This window comes from Ammospiza nelsoni, chromosome 4 (assembly GCF_027579445.1).
Source record: "Ammospiza nelsoni isolate bAmmNel1 chromosome 4, bAmmNel1.pri, whole genome shotgun sequence".
Lineage (NCBI taxonomy): Eukaryota > Metazoa > Chordata > Aves > Passeriformes > Passerellidae > Ammospiza > Ammospiza nelsoni.
This window is the reverse complement of record NC_080636.1, coordinates 58,926,578-58,944,857: the sequence shown is the minus strand read 5'-3', so window position 1 is coordinate 58,944,857 and position 18,280 is coordinate 58,926,578. Positions and strand designations below refer to the sequence as shown.

General features: G+C 41.4%; 1 protein-coding gene across 6 annotated transcripts in view; it reads right to left on the bottom strand.

Moving 5' to 3' along the window:
• CCSER1 (coiled-coil serine rich protein 1) overlaps window positions 1-18,280 on the bottom strand; it is a 626,504-nt gene that overhangs the window by 595,595 nt on the left and 12,629 nt on the right. For 5 of the 6 annotated variants that reach the window (XM_059470534.1, XM_059470536.1, XM_059470538.1 and 2 more), the window contains exon 2: window positions 8,750-8,894. The gene's annotated coding sequence lies outside the window, so the exon portion shown is untranslated. Of the gene's footprint in view, window positions 1-8,204; window positions 8,418-8,749; window positions 8,895-18,280 lie in introns of those variants that run through there. The other variant, XM_059470535.1, reaches the window with a different exon arrangement.

Genomic DNA, 18,280 nt, shown 5'->3' with positions numbered 1-18,280 from the left:
CTCCTTTCACTGACATTTGTATTTTATATATACACACAAACACACACATGTATGCAGTATTTACCTCAGAAAATTTATCCCCACAGTGTCTTGGGAATATTATGTTAATAATGATTTGAATTAATTTTTTAGCTAACATATCCTGTGAGTTGCTTACTAGAATATTGACATCCTAGTCTTCTTCACCTGCTAACAGCCTGAAATTGAAACTATTACAGGTAAAAATGAAATGTGTCTCTTGCCAAAGAGGATTCAGATGCATAAGTTATTAGGCCTTTAGCTAAGCCACATAAGGTGGTTATTTGCATGTTCTTAGCTCATGGCAAGTACTAAATGAAAAGAGCTAACTAGCAAAACAAACTATTAAAAACAGACACAAGTGCTGCAGAAGCTGCAGGCCTGACAGTGTAAAACAGCCTCGTAGCTTCTGGTTCTGATTTCTGCCTGTTAAAAGTTTAATCTGTAGCAAAACCTATCATTAACAGGCAATTGTACATTGCTCCCTTATTAAGGGCCATGAGCAAGTACTAAAGACTGGTGTGAAATTTGCTGAGATGCTGCCACAGACAGACACCAAAGCCATAATTGACCAAGCTCAGGACTTTGGGATTAGGATTTAAAAACAAAGATTACCTTGCAGCTCATGTGACTAATCCCTAAATTTCTTCTAACACCCGTTTTGTGGTTGAGTAGAGTAAAGGCAGAGAGCTGGGAGAACAGAACTGCTGATTTTCCCTTCGTTCCCCACCACCTCTCCTCTGAGACTTTTTCTTCCCTATCTCAGCAAATGTCCCAGACTTTGCTAGCTATAAAATAAAGATTAGCAGATAAAAAGAAGCCATTTGTGGTGTTAGCTCTTATCACCTGACAAACTAATTTCTTCATATTTCTATTATTTCCTACTCATCTAGTCCAGATGCATGTTTTTCACAACACTCCAGTCAATATTATTTTGAAACAGTTTTCCTAAATCTCATATTCTTCGTTCTACTTACACATCATTGATCTATCTCTGAAAATTTTAAATTTAGGCAATCATCTTAACTGCCCTGGTCTTTTTAATGTCTGCTCCAGTTGAACTTCATAAAAACTCTAAATGCCTTGTGTTGTCCCCTTGCATAATCACCATTAGTATAGAACAGGTACCTGCAGGTACAAAGCAGTTTATTTTCAGACATTGAACTTATTCACATCTATTGTATTTCCAGTCTTAAACATTCTAAAACTCCTATTCTTTTGGACTTACTTGTTTTAAGAAACATTCTTATAACCTAATTTTTAGAAGTACTAAATTTTCTGATGTAACAAAAACCAACAAAACAGTACAAGCTCAGGAACTTTTAAAAATCAGTCCTTGAAGAAAATAAATGTTGTACAAAGCAAACAGGCATACACTAAAGTATTATTTAAGGGTATATTCAAGGCCTCATTAAAACCAGCAGCAGTTTTGCCATTGGGCTATGGGGCCAACATTTCTCTCTGAGCTCACAGCCACTACAGTGAAAAAACAGGTTCAAAACCATAACAAATTCAGATGCTTGAATGTCCTACTCACAGTGTAACCTCTGTAGTAACTAGCTACAAAACACTACATATTCACATCATTCAAAATTTAAATTTATGTACAACAAAACCATTTTATTTTGCTATTCACAGAGATGGCAGAGCCTGCTATCGGCTTCCTTATACCTTCCTTGTACCACTTTTAACAGGGAAACAGCAAAACCAGAAGAGAACAGGAGATCCCTACATTGCTCTCCCAGCCCAGGATCCCTGACAGTTCAGTAACCCCTTACAGAAGAAATCAACTGGAATGCTTTCAAAGGCTGTCTCTAGAAGACATGCAGGTGTGCCTTCACATGCTGGCTGGGTTTTTTCCCAAATAGCCAAGTAGTCACGCAACAAGGAAAGGGTATGGAACATAAAAAGCCTATGAGGAGAGGCTGAGGGTTCTACAGGCTGGAGAAAATGAGTCTCAAGGAAGGCCTTATCACTCTCCACAACTACCTTGTTGTGAAATAAGGCTTGTGGCTCAGGCACCCCAAAGCTATGGGTCAGCCTCTTCTCCCAGGGAACTGTCAGCAGGAAAAAGGGAGACAGCCTGAAGCTGGCACCAGGGAAGTTCAGATTGGATATTAAGAAAAACTTCCTCACTGGAAGAGTGGTAAAGCATTGGAACAGTCTACCCAGGAAAGTGGTGGAGTCCCAGCCCCTGGAAGTATTAAAAAACAAAACATGGCACTTGATGATATGGTTTAGTGGGCACATTGGTATTTGATAAAAGGTTGGACTCGACCTTGGAGGTCATTTCCAACCTTAACGATCCTATGATTCTATTACACCACAATGTTTGTGCTTCTAGATGCAAATTGCACATAATGTATATTGCATGATATCAACGTGGACGTGCCATCCCCTGCAGATGTTGGGTGGCCCAACTTAAAACATACTCAGTTTAAGGATCAAGAAATATTAAAAGCTTAATATGTCACTTCAAGCACAATTGATACCTTACACTCACAGCTGAAGGCATGATCTGCACTCAAGGTATTTGAGAGGTCTCAATGAATGTGAAATAATGTACATCATCTTGCAGTGTCCCTTTAATGGAAATAAATATGGAGAAAGCCACATCATTTTCCCTATTGCCACTTTCTCCCACTCACCTCCCTTCAGCAAAATCAAGAGAAAAAAACATGAATATATTATTGCAGAAATTGCTTTCCAAGGCAGTTTATTAATATTTCTGAACACTTCAAATGAAATTAGCTTCTTAGCATTTTTATCCCTCCAATATATACACTGCATTCTTATTTAAAGATTCTGTGTTAACAATGAAATAAATATTCTTGCACAGAATAAATATGTGTGGTGACAACTAATAAAAGAAATGAAAGGCAATCTATTTTTGGCAGGACTGCTACTCTATTTCCATTGCCTCTGTGCCACAACATGTTGAGTTGGTCATCAAGAATTTAGCCAGCATATTTTAAAGTCATAAAACCTGACAAAACAGTTACCAAGGCTCCTATTCAAATCAGCAGCAATTCTGCCACTGGCCAAAACTTGCTCAAGAATAGATGCTAAAACTTGGCTCTTCTCCTGTCTTCCTCACCAGTCATTTGGTAAAAAAAAATTAAGAAAAACACTGTAAATTAATAAATAAATGAGGCAGTATAGTTCTGAAAAATAGCCCTACAAATTGGCACTGCACTAAACCAAATCTAGAAGACACTCTAGAATTTTCAGTTAGTACCTAGCACACAGAACAAAACACAAAGCACAAACTGCTGGTGCATTTGTATATTGACAGAGTAGGGTATTGACTGCCACTGCCACCTGAGCACAGCATACCTCTCTGACCATATTTTGGAGGTACTGGGTGACTCCATCTTTCTCTCAGTGTGAGATTTGGCTGGCATGGCACACAGTGACAGTTTAACATCACTGGGAGGTGACATCTGAACAGATGTCACTGCTTCTTAGGTAAATTATAATGTTTGGACTATGCCACAAGCAACACACTGATGAGAAACCTGTTGAATACTACTACTCCCACCCAAATTTAAATCCAACAGTACTATACAAAATGAGTACATCACTTTGAGCTGTTATTTTCTTATTAAAATGTTTAAAGAGATCACATAAACATGGCACATCAAAATAGGATCAGTAAAGGAGCCCAAAAACAAGCATGAAATAAGCAAAAAAATGTCCCAGTTGGATATGCACTAGAAGCAAACAATATACTTTCAGAAGCAATGATTTGCACTACCAAAATTTATAAAGCAGTGTTTTTACAAGCTTCCTACGAGTCTGTCACAACTGGTTCTACACAGCGGAAAACAGCTGTGATCCTCAGAAGCATTACTGACTGAGCCAGATCTCAAATTCCTGATATGTTAGAGCACTATAAAAAATTAAGTGGTATTTCCTTAAATAATGTAAAAGCATCATTACATTCTACGAGTGCAGAACTGCTTTCTCTCAAACTTAACAACAAAAAAAATCCAGGAAAAGCTCTTTTGCCTAGACTGACAAAAAAAAACACCTGATAGTAATTAGTCTTTATTGAGAAAATGCTGCATAACTTTACACACAATCCTGTAATTGGATCTGTAAAAAGTTTCCACATCTATGCCAGCTTATCAAACAAACTACATAAATACAATTAATCCATTAAGACTGTGGGACTTGGGATGCATATTCCAGTTCAACCGTCTTTATCACAAATCAGCTGTCTGACTTCCACACATCAGTGCTTCAATGTCTCAAGTATGAGGAAAAGAACTACGTGTCCAAACCTCAACACTCACGTGGGCCTTCATAGCAATAATCAGGGCAAAGACATAGCCCCAAGTATAGGCAACATACAACGTTTGGATACAAAACCATCATCATAGATCTGGAAATCCCTCTTAACAGCATGGTTTTACTTTTTGTGCAGTTACAAAATATATGCAACAAGTGCAACAGTGCACTTTTAATAAAAGTCTTGCTTCTGCCACATACAGGACCTTAGTACTTTTACTTATTGCCTGCCTGTAGCTTCTTTTCCCTTGCGATAAACCAACTATCCCCTGTCAAACAGTCAAATTTCAGGTAAAGGCAGACTTCATAGAAAGCATTATGACTATTGCTATTATTATTACTATTATTATCATTTCACTGGCATACAACCGACAAATGATACTACAGCCTTCAAACATGGAGTGAGTTTGTGTTATCTAACCAACATAGCCCACTATGTAGTGCAGCGAGAACAAATCAAGAAGCAGCAAGTAAAAGTAATCACATATTTAACTACCAAATATAGGGGTTTTATATAGATGCCTGTAAAATATACAGCTGCATCTTCCATACTCCTAAAGTTACAGGCCCTTGCTAAAGCACAGGAATACACATGAAATCTTACCAGTACAAATGGCAATGTACATTTTAGGTACTTTCAAGTTCTGTTATTTTACATGCCATCTCACACAGCCAGTACACTCCATAGCTAAAGTCTAATACAAAAGCATATTTACTTTATCAAAGTAACCCAGTTTACTGTCACTGCAGAAAACTGCCAAATAAAGGCAATATTGAGAGAAAAACCTGAAGAAACTGCAGTCACTTTTCAGGAAACAAGCCCCTATTTGCCATTATTTATGTGTGTATTTCCTTTTGTTTCCCTCCCTCCCTCCCGATGATGAGCCCCTCCAACTGCAGCAAAACTGTCCTCAAGGGGAAGACCTGAGGCACTGAAACTTAAAACAGAGTAACTTCTTAGAAGATAGGAAATGTAGCTCAGCTCCTCACCACAACAAGCTGGTAGCTATTTCATTTGACTAAGTATTCATATGGCTTCTTTTCCATTGATATGTTCACTTGCACATGAATGTTATTTCATGTCGTGCTTCAGTAGTGTCAATCAACCTCAGAAAAACCACAGTGCAACATTCACTTCTTCCCTTGCCTCAGGGGAAGATAAATAGGTAAAAGGAGGCCTCCTTTTACTAGGAGGCCTCCAAAATTACAGTGTAAACAATCCAATTAAACACTATTAAAGCATCATGGTTCTAGAATACGCAGATAAATTTATGGTTTTTAAAAACTATAATTGAGTTTAATGTAACAAAACACTTTTCTCAATAACTTACTTGTATCTGTGTAATTCCCAACATCATACAAAATATACAGTGGCCATTATTCTTTCTAGTACTCCAAATGGGCTAATCCAACAAAGCCATGGTATCTTCCATGAACTTTCATGCAAGAGTGGGAATTTTTCCCAATGGAGCAACTTCTCTACATCTCCCTTTCAGTTTATGAAACACTCAAGCAAAAAAAAAAAAGTTCCAAAACACTGCCAAATATTTCTTCAATGTCAACTTCAAAGGCTCATGTGACATTAGGTTTGAATGAAAAAGGAGAATTCCAACCACACACAGCTAACAAGAGATCGTGCTCTCACGATCACAACACATGCACAGACCTGAGCATACAAGATGCTTTTTCAGAATCTTCTGTGACTAACAGACTTAAAAATCAAACATTAACTCGTGTAAGTCAGACATGGTACATGCCCTGTGTGCTGCTCCAGCTCATCCTCCTGGTCCAGCTGTATCGGTTGCCCTACTCAGGCCTGCACCGAGCTCTCCAGAAGGCAGGCTTCACTCAAACCACCAGCTACTCCACAAAGTCCTGCCCAGGATTACAGCCAGGGTTACAAGACTTCACCCTGCAGGCTGACTTTCCCACTGAACTAAATTCCCTCACCAAGCCATAGCAAAAAGCTGCTGCACTTAGTTTCCTTCCAAGCCAAACTGGGGAAGTTAACCAAACTACAGGGACCACTGCACTCCAGACTCAAGGAGGGAAAGGAACCTCAGTTGGCAGAAAACACCCCTTGCTTCTGTCTCACTTTCAGCAGACCCTGGACAGTTGTGTATTATTACCTTCTCCTCAGACAGGGCTGCCTATTTTTGGGACATTGGTCTCTGGGATGCAAGAGATTAATAATGTCTCAGTTGTCATCATGAAGTCTCTAAGAGGACTTTCCAAGACTAGTTTCCTCTGGGTTATTCCAGGGCTGAGTCAGACCTTCCCATTTACATTTCCAAGAAAACATTCTTGAAGTATTTTTTACTGTTTCTGTAATAATTCCCTTTCTTACAGCAGCCTCAAAAATCACAGCTAAAGGAAGCTACTCCAGAGATGATCACTAATGTGAAAAAAATCCCAAAATGTACGACTACTGCTTCCAGCTAAATAAATACAACTGTTACCACCCTTTATACCAATTGCATTTGTAGTACAGGAACACATACAATGAAAAGTTGTAAAGAGGACAAGAACCCTCCTGAATGATTAGGCACAAAGCCTTTGCTATCTGAGCTTTTTCAGTTCATTAATATTTCACTTTTATATATTCCTCAGCTGCTTTTACAACATGTTCCTTTCTCTCCTTCTTAAGTATGAGCAAGGAGAATTGTTTGAAGTACCTAGCAGACCTTGCCTCACATCCCCACCTCCTTGCCCCCTGAGACTTGAACACTTCAAGTGCAATATATACTAGATAGAAAAACACATCTGGCATAGAGAGGGATAAGAGAAGACTCTCAGTCTCCTTTCTAGTTACGTTCAACTATAAAGGTGTGCAATAAGAAAATAAAGTACACTGCAGTTTGTCTATGCCAAGACACTTACTGCTGTCAATCCCAAAGGAGAAGCACAGACATGAAGCTGGGAGGGAGGGGGGATCCCTTCTCTGTGGAAGAGCAAAATAATCCCGTTCCTTTGCAAGACAACTTGCAGCAACATCCCTTCCTTGCCAAAAGTCCATCTCTTTAACTAGGAGGAGCAAAACAAAAACTGTCTAGAGGAAATAAAGGATTTCCATGAACCTCTTCCATAATAAGCACTACCATCACCATCTGCTCCACTTTTTAAGCTTGCCATGCGATTTTGGAAAGCACATGCAGCATCCTCCAGCTCCTGCCTCCAAATCCCTGGCAAAGGTCACACATGACCGCCAGCGGCCGGGCCCTACCCACTCCCAGCGGTTCTGAAACCACTTCTTGTCGTTTTCCCTGGTTAATTCCAGATTGCTTAACACACACACACGGAGGGAGGGGGGGGAGGGGGGAAACGGAAAGAAGAAACACCAAAAAATAAACAAAACAAGGATGGGATTTCTTCCCCATCACCTGCAGCAGCGAGGCCGGAGCGAGGGCCAGCGGGGCACCGGCTGCCCGCGCCGTGTCCCCGCAGGCCGGGCCCGACGAGCCCCGCGCTGCCCCCAGGCCACCCCGGCGGCACCGCCGCTGCTCCGGGCCGGGCCAGCCCCGGGGGACACCTGCGGCCGCCCCGCCACAAAGCCGCCGGTGCCGCTGTCCCCGCGCCGCCCTCGCAAATCCCCGGCGCTCCCGGAGCGCGGCTGCCGGGGATCAGCGCGGAGCTGCGGCACCGGCAGCCCCGATCCTCCGCCGCCCCCACCGCCGCGGGTCGGCCAGGGCGCCCGGCGGCCGCTGCCCCGCGGGCGGGGAAGGCGAGGCCAAGGCAGGGGGGCCGCCCGCGCCCCGGGGCGACACCCGCCGGATCACCTCGGCACCTGCCGAGCGGGGCCACCCGGCCCCGCCGCCCAGGGGCACCCGCACGCCCGGGACCCCGCGGCCTGGCCCGATTCTGGCCGGCGACACCACCCGGTAGGGACGCGTTACCTGGCCGGGCTCCTCCAGCGCCCGACGCGCTGGCCGCTCGCCGGCGGGGGCTGGGACCCTCCTGGCAGCGCGGCGCGGCACCGCCTCCGCCCCGCTGGGTCGCTGCTCCGCCGCGTCCCCCGGCGCGGGGAGAATAATCCGTGCGGAGCGGCGGTGCCCCGGTCTGTCGGTCTGTCAGTCCGTCCGCCCGCCCGTCATGTTGCGGCCGGTGTGTGTGTGCGTTCGTGTGTGTGTGTGTGCGCGGCGGGCGGGGAGGAGGGAGGGCGGCAGAGAGGAGGGAGGGATGCGGGGGCGGGCCGGGGCGGCGCTTCGCCCGTGTGCCGGTGCGGGGAGCGGGCTCCGCGGAGCGCGGCTGCCTCGGTGTCTGTGTGTGTGCAAGGGATGATACAGAGCGTGCACGCTGTACGGCTGTGTGTGCCCTTCCCCTGTCTGTCCGTGTCCGTGTGTCCCCGGGCGGAGCAGCTCCCCGGCCTCCTCAGGCGAGAGGAGAAAGTCCGAGTTTCCCCCAGGAGGAGCTCAGCTCCCTCCGGTGTGTTTACACTCACCATCTGCTCAGGGATTTATAAGTATTTTTCCCTTTCCCGAAGGGCGGCGGAGCCCTCTGATTTCACTTCCTCGTCCTCTTTTCCAGAGATGTGTTTTCTAATTATTTTCCGGTTGTTCCATGGCCATCCCGGTGCATTCCTGGTCCTAGGGAGGGAATAAGGAAACGACGATGAACAGACAGCTCCACACCAAGGACAGGTCTCGGCTGCACCGGTCTAGGAGCAGAAATGATTTCCCTGGAATATTGGGTGAGGGCAGAGGTCAAATACATGGCGTTTAATTCATTACATCTAAGTTCCTTAATCAATTCAGAAGGATAAGGTAAAGCAGAGAAATAGCCGTCTTTTCTGTGACTAATACTTAAGGACTATGACTGCGTTTTCATACCCTGGTTTTTTTGCCAATTTATACAGCATCTCTCCTGTATCATCCACCAAAATGAGCTACCTTGCCTCATTACAAACAATTGAGTAAAATGAGTGAAGACTCAAAAGTGACAGGCTGCAGATACATGCACTATCCTCTCTTACCAAAAAATAAAACACATGGAACTCCTTGCATTGAAGGAACACATAGACTTTGCAGACTTCAGTCTGAACAGGAATAAAGTCTGTTCATTCTGTAACATCTGTGCTTATGCTGCAACTACAACCCAAAGAAATTTCAACTATTAGGCTACAGAAAAATGAAGATCCAGAATGGAGTCAAAGAGTTTTGAAGAATTTTGAGTAAAACAGATTTTGACAAAAACAGAGGTACAATTTAACAGCAACAATTATGTTCCACTGAAATTCTGAGTAAGAATTCTGTCAGAGTGCAGAGGTCAGTGTCATACTTGGCATGAAAGTAACAAGAAACTGAATGCTTATGTCTTTACAAAACTAAACAAGTCTTACAAAACTAAACTAGTGAGTTCACCATACCTAATTATATTTAAATATATCTCTCAATCTGTTTAACATGTTCACAGGATCGTTCAGTGAAATGTGATAACCAAATCTCAAGGTGTTTCTTTTTCTTCTTGGGCCAGATAATAAACTTAAACCAGATAAAATATTTTACAGGCATATGCAGCACATAGCAGCAGTACAAAAAAATGCTACATGGAGAGAAACATTTTTAGTAACCTGTCATCTGCATTTAAAAGGCAAAAGATCTCATGTGACACAGCCCCAAGAGTGTTCATTATTGAAAGTACCTACCTTCACAATGTGGGAATTTCAAAGGAGAGTATGCAGTAACCAGATGACTTGACTGAGAGGTGGTTCACAACCCACAAAGGAGTTAAGCAACAGCAAGGGCATGAGTCATCTCAATGAAGAGGAGGGTATTTGTCACAAGTAAAATTATGGGCCTACTTAGCCTCTGTGCTGAGTCAGCCTTGACTGTAGAGGCTGAGAAATCTGTGTTTTGCTGAATCAGGCATCTCCTAAGAGTCTTGCATGATTTTTGAGCTCCATCTCCCTACCTTCCTTCATATTTGTATTCAAGCAGAAGATTCACAGAGTTAATCACAATGATTAACTCAAGCTCTCTGGTTTCTATCAGTTTTCATCTCTGCCATTGCCCTGAAAGGGCAAAAAAAGCCCCTGTGATTAACTAGAATTTCCAGACACACTCACTTGTGATGCTTCCATTGAAGCTGTCAAGGCTTTGATTAGTCCAGTGACACAGACAGACAAACAACAGAGACAGCAGCTAGAGATTGTATGGGAAAATGTCACCATTTCCAAATTCTAGGGATTAGGAGGGACAAAAAAAGGCCTAAATGTGGTCATAAGCTTAAGCATTGAGCAATACCTGTGCTGAAGTAGGTTTGCTACCTGAGGTCTCAGCAGATAGCTATGGGAGTTACTGGAGGAGGAACACTTGTGGCCACCGCACCCCGGATCTCCCCAACATAATTCTCTTTTCCCTCCAGTTTCCTACTGGTGTGGCCCTGGTGACTTCAGCAGAAGGCCTCTCTTTGAGGCTATGATAGGGTGTTTCACCAAAATCTTCACTAGGTTTTGCTACCACAACAAAGCCTTAAAAGGAAATTTCAGATTCAGAAGTGCACATTCACCAGGATCAAGTCATTCTGATTCAATGAGATACGTCATGGAAGTCATTACAACTGATATATTTGATTCCCTTGCATCAGCTAGGGGAATCTCTGTATTCTCTCTGTTGGCATTCCTTCCTTGTTGCCTGACCAAAGATTTCACATTATCCTCATGCTTGATGCTGTCTCCTGCCAAAAAATAAGAGGGATTAATGTTTCTTACACTTTTATCCCTTTGTGGTTTGGTTTCCACATGTATGGATCCAGCACAGGCAGGCACGAGGGAAGCTGAGACACGTGAGATGAAATTGGTTTGAAAAGCTATGTCCATCAGGATTGAGCATGCATCCCTGTGTGACCTTCTTGAAGGTCTCAGGCCTCAACCAAACAAGCATCTCTTTATTCTCGAGAGAAGTCTCAGGGCATAGAGAAGCGCTAGTCGGTCCTATTCCATTGACCACATATGCAGTGGCTGTCTTCCTAACTGCATGAATTTTGGATCTGGCCAGAGCTATAAACAGCCCTTGGGGACAAAACAGATTCATTTTTGCTTTGTAGGAGCATTTCATGACCCTGAAAGGAACCAGTTTTGGAAGACGGGTGTGCTGGAGGGGCTAAGTATGCCCAGCAGTGACTCATGACCACAGGCTGGGAGAACCTTGCCTTGGCACTGGGGTACACTGAGACATCTTGGGAGGTCCAGGAAATGCATGGACTTCACTAAATGTTTTTCTCTTACAGTACTGTTTGAGCCAGGTTGGCATTAGGGGCGTTTCATACCATGGTGGCAAGGAGCCTTCTGGCCAGGTCCTGGTTTACCTTACCATGAGAGGAGAAGACAAAGAAAGCCTCCAGTACCAAATTGCTTCCACTCTCCTTTCAAGACACATCTGTTCAGTGAAGCATTGTCACACTAATCAATATCTATTAGTTTTGTATTGCATGTGATCATATCCACTTACACCTTTGGAGCAAGGATTAATCGAGTGACCTTCTCCTTCCTGTACAGTTCCATGTATGTGTAATGTACTGAATACACACTGAAACCAGACAGTTGGTTAAAAGCTAGGAATTTTATCATGCTAACACTGAAACCTCCAAGGAGGTTGAAGTACACTTTAGTTAACCATAAAATAATAATAATTTGAAGCAGTTTTGAGTTAAGGTTCATGCATTTTGTTCCCCACTTTTAAACAGGCTGTAAATTGATTTATACTCTGTCTCTTGGCTCCCTCAACACCAATGGCAAAAATGACACCACTTTCTAGAGCTATAACCACCTTCACTACTGAAGCCAGAAAGAACCATTACAACTAGAAATACAGAATTTCTATTCATTCAAAAAGATAAATGCTCCTTACACTTCAAAATGCAGTTTAATAAATCGAACAAAGAAATGTTATTTCACTCCCAGTGGTGAGATAACTGACACGATATTATCTTTGATGAAAAATCTCCAGTTTTGCACTAAAAAAGGATCAATCCCCATACCCGTACTTTTCTCTTTGTTTAGTCTGTTAGAACAGCTCATCTAATTTGGCTTCATTATTTCCTTTCAAACAGTTAATGCCGATATTATCATTGCTCATTGCTGGAAATTGTGATGCCAATGAAAGTCTAACTACCACAGAAGAGCATCAGAAGATTTCTCTCTAACAAACCAGCTTTGTGAATATATTTATCTGGTTAATCTGATTTCAAACACTGTCAATATGCAAGTTGCTTGCTTTGCTGTTATCAGTATAATCAAAAGCGTAAAAATCTTATCAGCTCTGATATTCATCTAAATTAGATTAGTGGTAAAGTTTGTTTACATGCCCATAGAGAAACATGCCATAACTGGAGAATGAAGTTTTGTTTATTTAGTTCAGTCTATCACTGTCAAAACTGTCTTGGTAAAGGAAAAAATGCTTCCAACTCGGAGGCCTATTTCCCCAGTAAAATCTGTGCACACTGGCTGAGGATCTAATCCTGAAGTAGGTGAGCAAACTTCTGGTTCTCATTGTAATCCCCAAAGCTCTACATGGGCACATAAACCTGAAGGACTCCAAAGACTTGAGCATTGTATTTTCACAAACAGCAGCTAATAAAAGCTTCCAGAGGCTGCCTTGTGTGTTTCCATGCCTTTTGATTTGAACAACAGAAGTCTGCATGAATGAGGTTTTACTTCTCATTCCACTTGGAGGATCCCCATGACAAAATATTTTGGTTCTGCAGGCTACTGGGGTTTATTTGTAAATTATCTGTTCATCTTTGTAATCTTACTTAAATTGTGGAAATATTCTGGTTTGTCTAGGGCTTTTTTTTACAGATTATTTTTTTAACATTTGCATGTTCAGCAAAATTGAAGTTGACAAGCATTCTTTCCAGCCTTGTTATTTATCCATTGTACAAAATAGGAAAAGGAAGGAAATCTGCTGAAAGGGAAAATTCTATTTCTATTTGTAATAGATTGAGTGCTAGCATTGAAAACATAGTCTGAGCATGGCATTCTATACCAGAAAATAGAGGATTAAAAAATAATAATATGTGCTGCATTTTATGGTATCTGTGACTCCAATACATCATCACAGCAGGAGCTTTCTTCAGTATCACTGAACCTGGGAGGGCTGAGCAAATTCTGCATTTAAGTCTCATTAATTTGCCTTGCCTTGGGCCAAAATAGCACCTCAATTTATTCAGTTTGTATGGAATTATTAAAGTTTTCCTCATGCGTTTAGTGAGCAGCAACTTCTGTTTGCAGACAAAAGACCAGAGACAAGAGCCAAAAAAGAGAAGTAGACATCATCTGAGATTATGCAGAGGAATGTAGAATATCCAGCTGTAAACATTAATACACTAAAACATATAAAGTGCACACACATATTATGTAGAATAACACCTAAAAGACCCGTTACTGGAAAGGCTTCCAGCACAGATGGGCTCAGGGCCCTCAGTCTATTGTCGCAGCTGTTACAGACACTCCATACCACAGGATTTTCTCAGTGCCATTCACCCATGCAGAGCAAAGCCAGATTTCCAGCACTACCTTCCCAAATTCTCCTTTTTACTTCTACAGCTGTACTTTTAACTCCTCCCCTGAAATACCCGTATTCTTCATGTGCCCATCAACTGATGCAGACTTCACAGAAGAGAAAACATTTGTTTATCTAATATTTTAGATTGTTAAATTAAAAAAATAAAATTGTCTCCTAGGAAGAACACCTACAAAGCCTTCAAATATTGGTCAAAGAATAAGAATTAATGCCAAAATCAGAAGAACATGTCACAAATTCTATTCTATTCAACTGGCTTGTATCAGCATCTTGGCAACACCCAGAAAAATGTGTAAGCTCATTCACTTACTGATGTTCTTCCACACAGCCTTTCACCTAGGTGTTCAGGAATAGGGATCTACCTGAAAAACAGACTAGAAATAAATATGCAATAATTTCTGGGTTCTACCATGCAGTGGTGACTTTGGCAAGAATTTAGACAGCTGAACTTAGATGGTCACCATTGCTTTATCAGGGAGGCAAAGGATTTAGTCTTCACATAAAACACCAGCTCCATATCTCCCCAAGCACAGGAAAAAACAGAATTTTTACATCTTTAGTAGTCACACAAACCAACTTGTGGCAGACCTCAAATGGCAATACAAAATAAGCATATGCCCAAGTTAAAATTAAGGCATTCTAGACTTCATCAAAACTTTGAAATTTTTTTCTTTAGTAGGCAGATGATCTATGAACTATTGCACTATGGTGTGTCTGAATAATCAATGTGCAGATTCCTGTGCCCTGTCTGAGGCTGCAGCTAGAGAATGGACTTAGGGGACTAAAAGAACTGAGAGTATTGAATTGGCAGTCCCTTGCTGAACTGGGGTTAGAGAAAAAAAGACAAGCAAAAAAAAACCCAAACAAAAACACTTTCTCAGCCTGATGTCATCGCCCTTCCCACAGCACCACCCTGACTTGGTATTTGCTGCCATGCATGATGTAGTCTCAGGCAGGTCTATGTAAATGTGAGATTGCATTTTTACAGAGCAGCATTTGCATGGAAATATCCAAATTGGCACCAAAGTCTAGAAGAGCTTAGTGCCTTGCATTTCACTTGAGGTTTCCATCACAGCAGGGATGGGTTTGCTTCATCAGCCACTGCCCTGGCTGGTGTGATCACAAGGCTCAAGGAGAGAAGGCATGGAGCCACCAGGCCTCACAATGTGCAATCAAACTGAGACACAAAGGCATGATAAGATGCCTCCATTTCCACATTCATGTCTATTATGTCTAGATTCATACTTGGTATTTATGAAAGCAAGGGCATTTTCTTTATTCAGACATCTCATTTTAAAGTCTCTTTCCATGTCTATATCAAAGACAAATTCATGTTGTGATTTTGATTTAAGTGCAAGGTCTGCTGCTAGGGGCTGGAAATCTAGTCTGCTTAATGAATTTATTAGGCTTTGTCTTACATCCTAAAGGATATTTATTACTCTATTACACAGTATTATTTTTATGAACATCACAAGCACCCATGATGTACAGTTCCACCATAGTCAGTATGAGAAAAAAATCAGCACACTTCCCCAAATATAGAAATGCTGAGTGTTGCCTCATGCACTGAATATTTGAACAGGCTCGTATTTTGGCTCAGGTCCCTAAAGCACATATCCCTTCCTAGGAAACATGCATCTGGAAAAGAGAATCTATGTTAACAGGACAAGTCTGGTGTTCAGCAAGAGGCAGCAGCTCTCTACTGCACTTCTCCTGTGGAAGTTTCTGTTCAGCTGGTGATGGGTTTAAATGACCTGAAGGATGACACCAGAAAGGTCTGTTAACATCACCCTGGGTAATTTCTTAATTTTTGCTATTTATACTCACATAAATGTGATAACTGCCATTAAACAGACACATTTTCAGAAGTGGGGATTTCAAAAGCTTTAGCAAATGCAGAAGCATAGAGGATGTGTGTAGAAAGGTACCAGAAATTGGTGGAGTTCAGCAGTGCCCAAACATTACCAGATAGATACCCTTCACAAGCAAATAATTAAGAAAAATTGCTTAAAACACAAAACTTATTTCACTAATATATAGTGACAATAACTCACATGTTACAACATTTTCTGACTTTCATGTCCCTATTTACTCTTCCCTGAGTATACTTTTCTATTTATCATTACGATCTTCAAACCATATACAGACAATAAACAAGATCCCTCTGAGATACATGTAGAGAATAGTTATGAAATAAACACAGATATTTCTTACTAGCTCTATTTAGTGTTCAGATTACTTTAACACATCAGTACCTAGACCATAGACATCTTAGTGCCACTGGAGCTGACATTAAATAAAAATGGAAAACGAAAACCTGAGTGTTGCAGCAAGTAAAACATCCCAGTATATTAAATATGGGTTCATTAAGACACACACACAGAAGTGCAGTGTGTTTTTCCCTCCCAAGGGCAACAGTAAATTATGCCTCAACAAGCAGCAAGGATTTATGTCCCTAAATGCTTCTCTCTTCAATAAACATTTGTATACCTGCCATGAAACCTGAGCAATCATATGCCCTTTAGTTAATTCCAAGATACTGAATTAATCTTTGGGAAAAAAAATAGATAATTCTATTCATTAAAGGATTATTTTTTAAAAAAAACACTATAGAAGTACAATTTTTTTTTTCTATAATGTAGGTATAGGACATTTTTACACAAACCTGTGGTTTCTGTACTTCGACCAGATCCTATGTTTGAAGTAATATATAGAGGATTCTTTCAGGCAGAAATTGTATACTGGGTCTGTGGCTTAGCCCAGCAGGATTCTGGTCTTCATTGCAAATCTGGGGGAATAAATAAGTCAGAGATTCTGGAGACCATATAGGAGCTAGGGACCTAAATCCTATTAATATACCAGAAATTGGATACTAACTCCCACAGACTTCCACAAATATTCCATCTGAAATGAACATTCTTTTCAAGACTACATTTGCTTTTGAGTCTGTATTTCCTCTTGCAAAAGCTGGACTGCTCAAAATACCAAATTATGCCTACAGATTTTACTTAGAAATTATGATCATCATCTGGTTATGTAAGACCACAACACCTGAACCCTTGTAGAAGATACACTGACTTAGTCAAAGAGAAAGCTTGCCAGGGAAGCTGATAAGCAAATGTACAAATATTTTGCTAATATATACATGAAGAACACTAACGTGTATATGCTGAACTTGATAGCAATGGTCCTAGTAATTTCAGTAGGAGCAGCACTGGACTCATATCATCAGGTGCATTATCTAACACCACACTATTAAGTACATTCCCTATATGTCAGGTGAATACATTTTGAAAATCCCAATAATTTCTCCACGCCTCTTCAAAAATAAAATGAAATTTAGGCCTTAGCTAATAGGATCAGAGCAGGGCTTGGAGCTGTATATTTTAAAGCATCTGTAGCATTAATAGCCAGAACATAAAATCCAGATGGGAGGACGATTACATTCTAATAGCTTTTATGAAAAGCTAATTACATATATTTGGGGCCTGATCCAAAAACTGTTAAAAACATGTCAAGGAAAAGAAAAAAAGCAGTTGTCTGCAGAAAGCACCTAGTTACTGAACTGCCACTCCTTAAAATTGCTCCCACAGTAGTAAATGTGACAATAAAGATGAAGTATTAAAATTCGTACTTCTGTAATGATGGCCTTTTAATTTTAAGAAAGGCATAAAAGATATAAAAATGTCATTTACAACTCCACATATTCTAAATCCACAAACACAGAAAGCCCATCTCTGTGATTAGAGGCAGAATTTTATCGTATTCCAACGTTCCACAGCAAGTTTTTCCACAAAGATACACTTTGAGAAGCACTAAACAGAACAAATTATTTACTATTTGCAAATGGAGAAGAGCATCTTTAAAAACTACTTAAACTTGCCTTCGAAACGCGTGCAGAAATTTCTGAATTATCACTGATAGGATAAGCTGTGTTCAAACAAAACTCACTGTCAGGCTCAACTATCAACACCACTCTGCTTTAGCTCTTGAATAGTGTGAAAAAAGAGGGTGGGAGAAGAAAGGCAGCAGAAGTGCTAATGCAATTGTTTGATGTGTGTCTGTGAGAGGCAGCGAGGAGGAGGCAGGCGTTCTGCTCGGCAGGCTGCTGCCAACGGGAATCACGGGCTTTGTGCTTCTCCCTCACCTCCTTCAGTAGAAAATAATTACTGCTGCTTATAAAAAAATCACACTGTTGATTTTTATTGGTCTGATGTTGCTATTTCTTACATCTCCTCAGAACTGGCCATTTTCCACTGAGTCACTTTCCTACCAATTTCCGTAGGCTGCAGCCAGTGAAGAGCTGTGAGGGCGTCTGCCCCTGCACCATTCCACATGGCAACGTGCCAGGCACAGTGACTGACTGCACTTCAAAACATTTTCTGCTTAATTAGTGTGAAAAAGCCCAGCAACCCAATTATCTAAAAGGACCTCACAGGTTCTCTTCACAG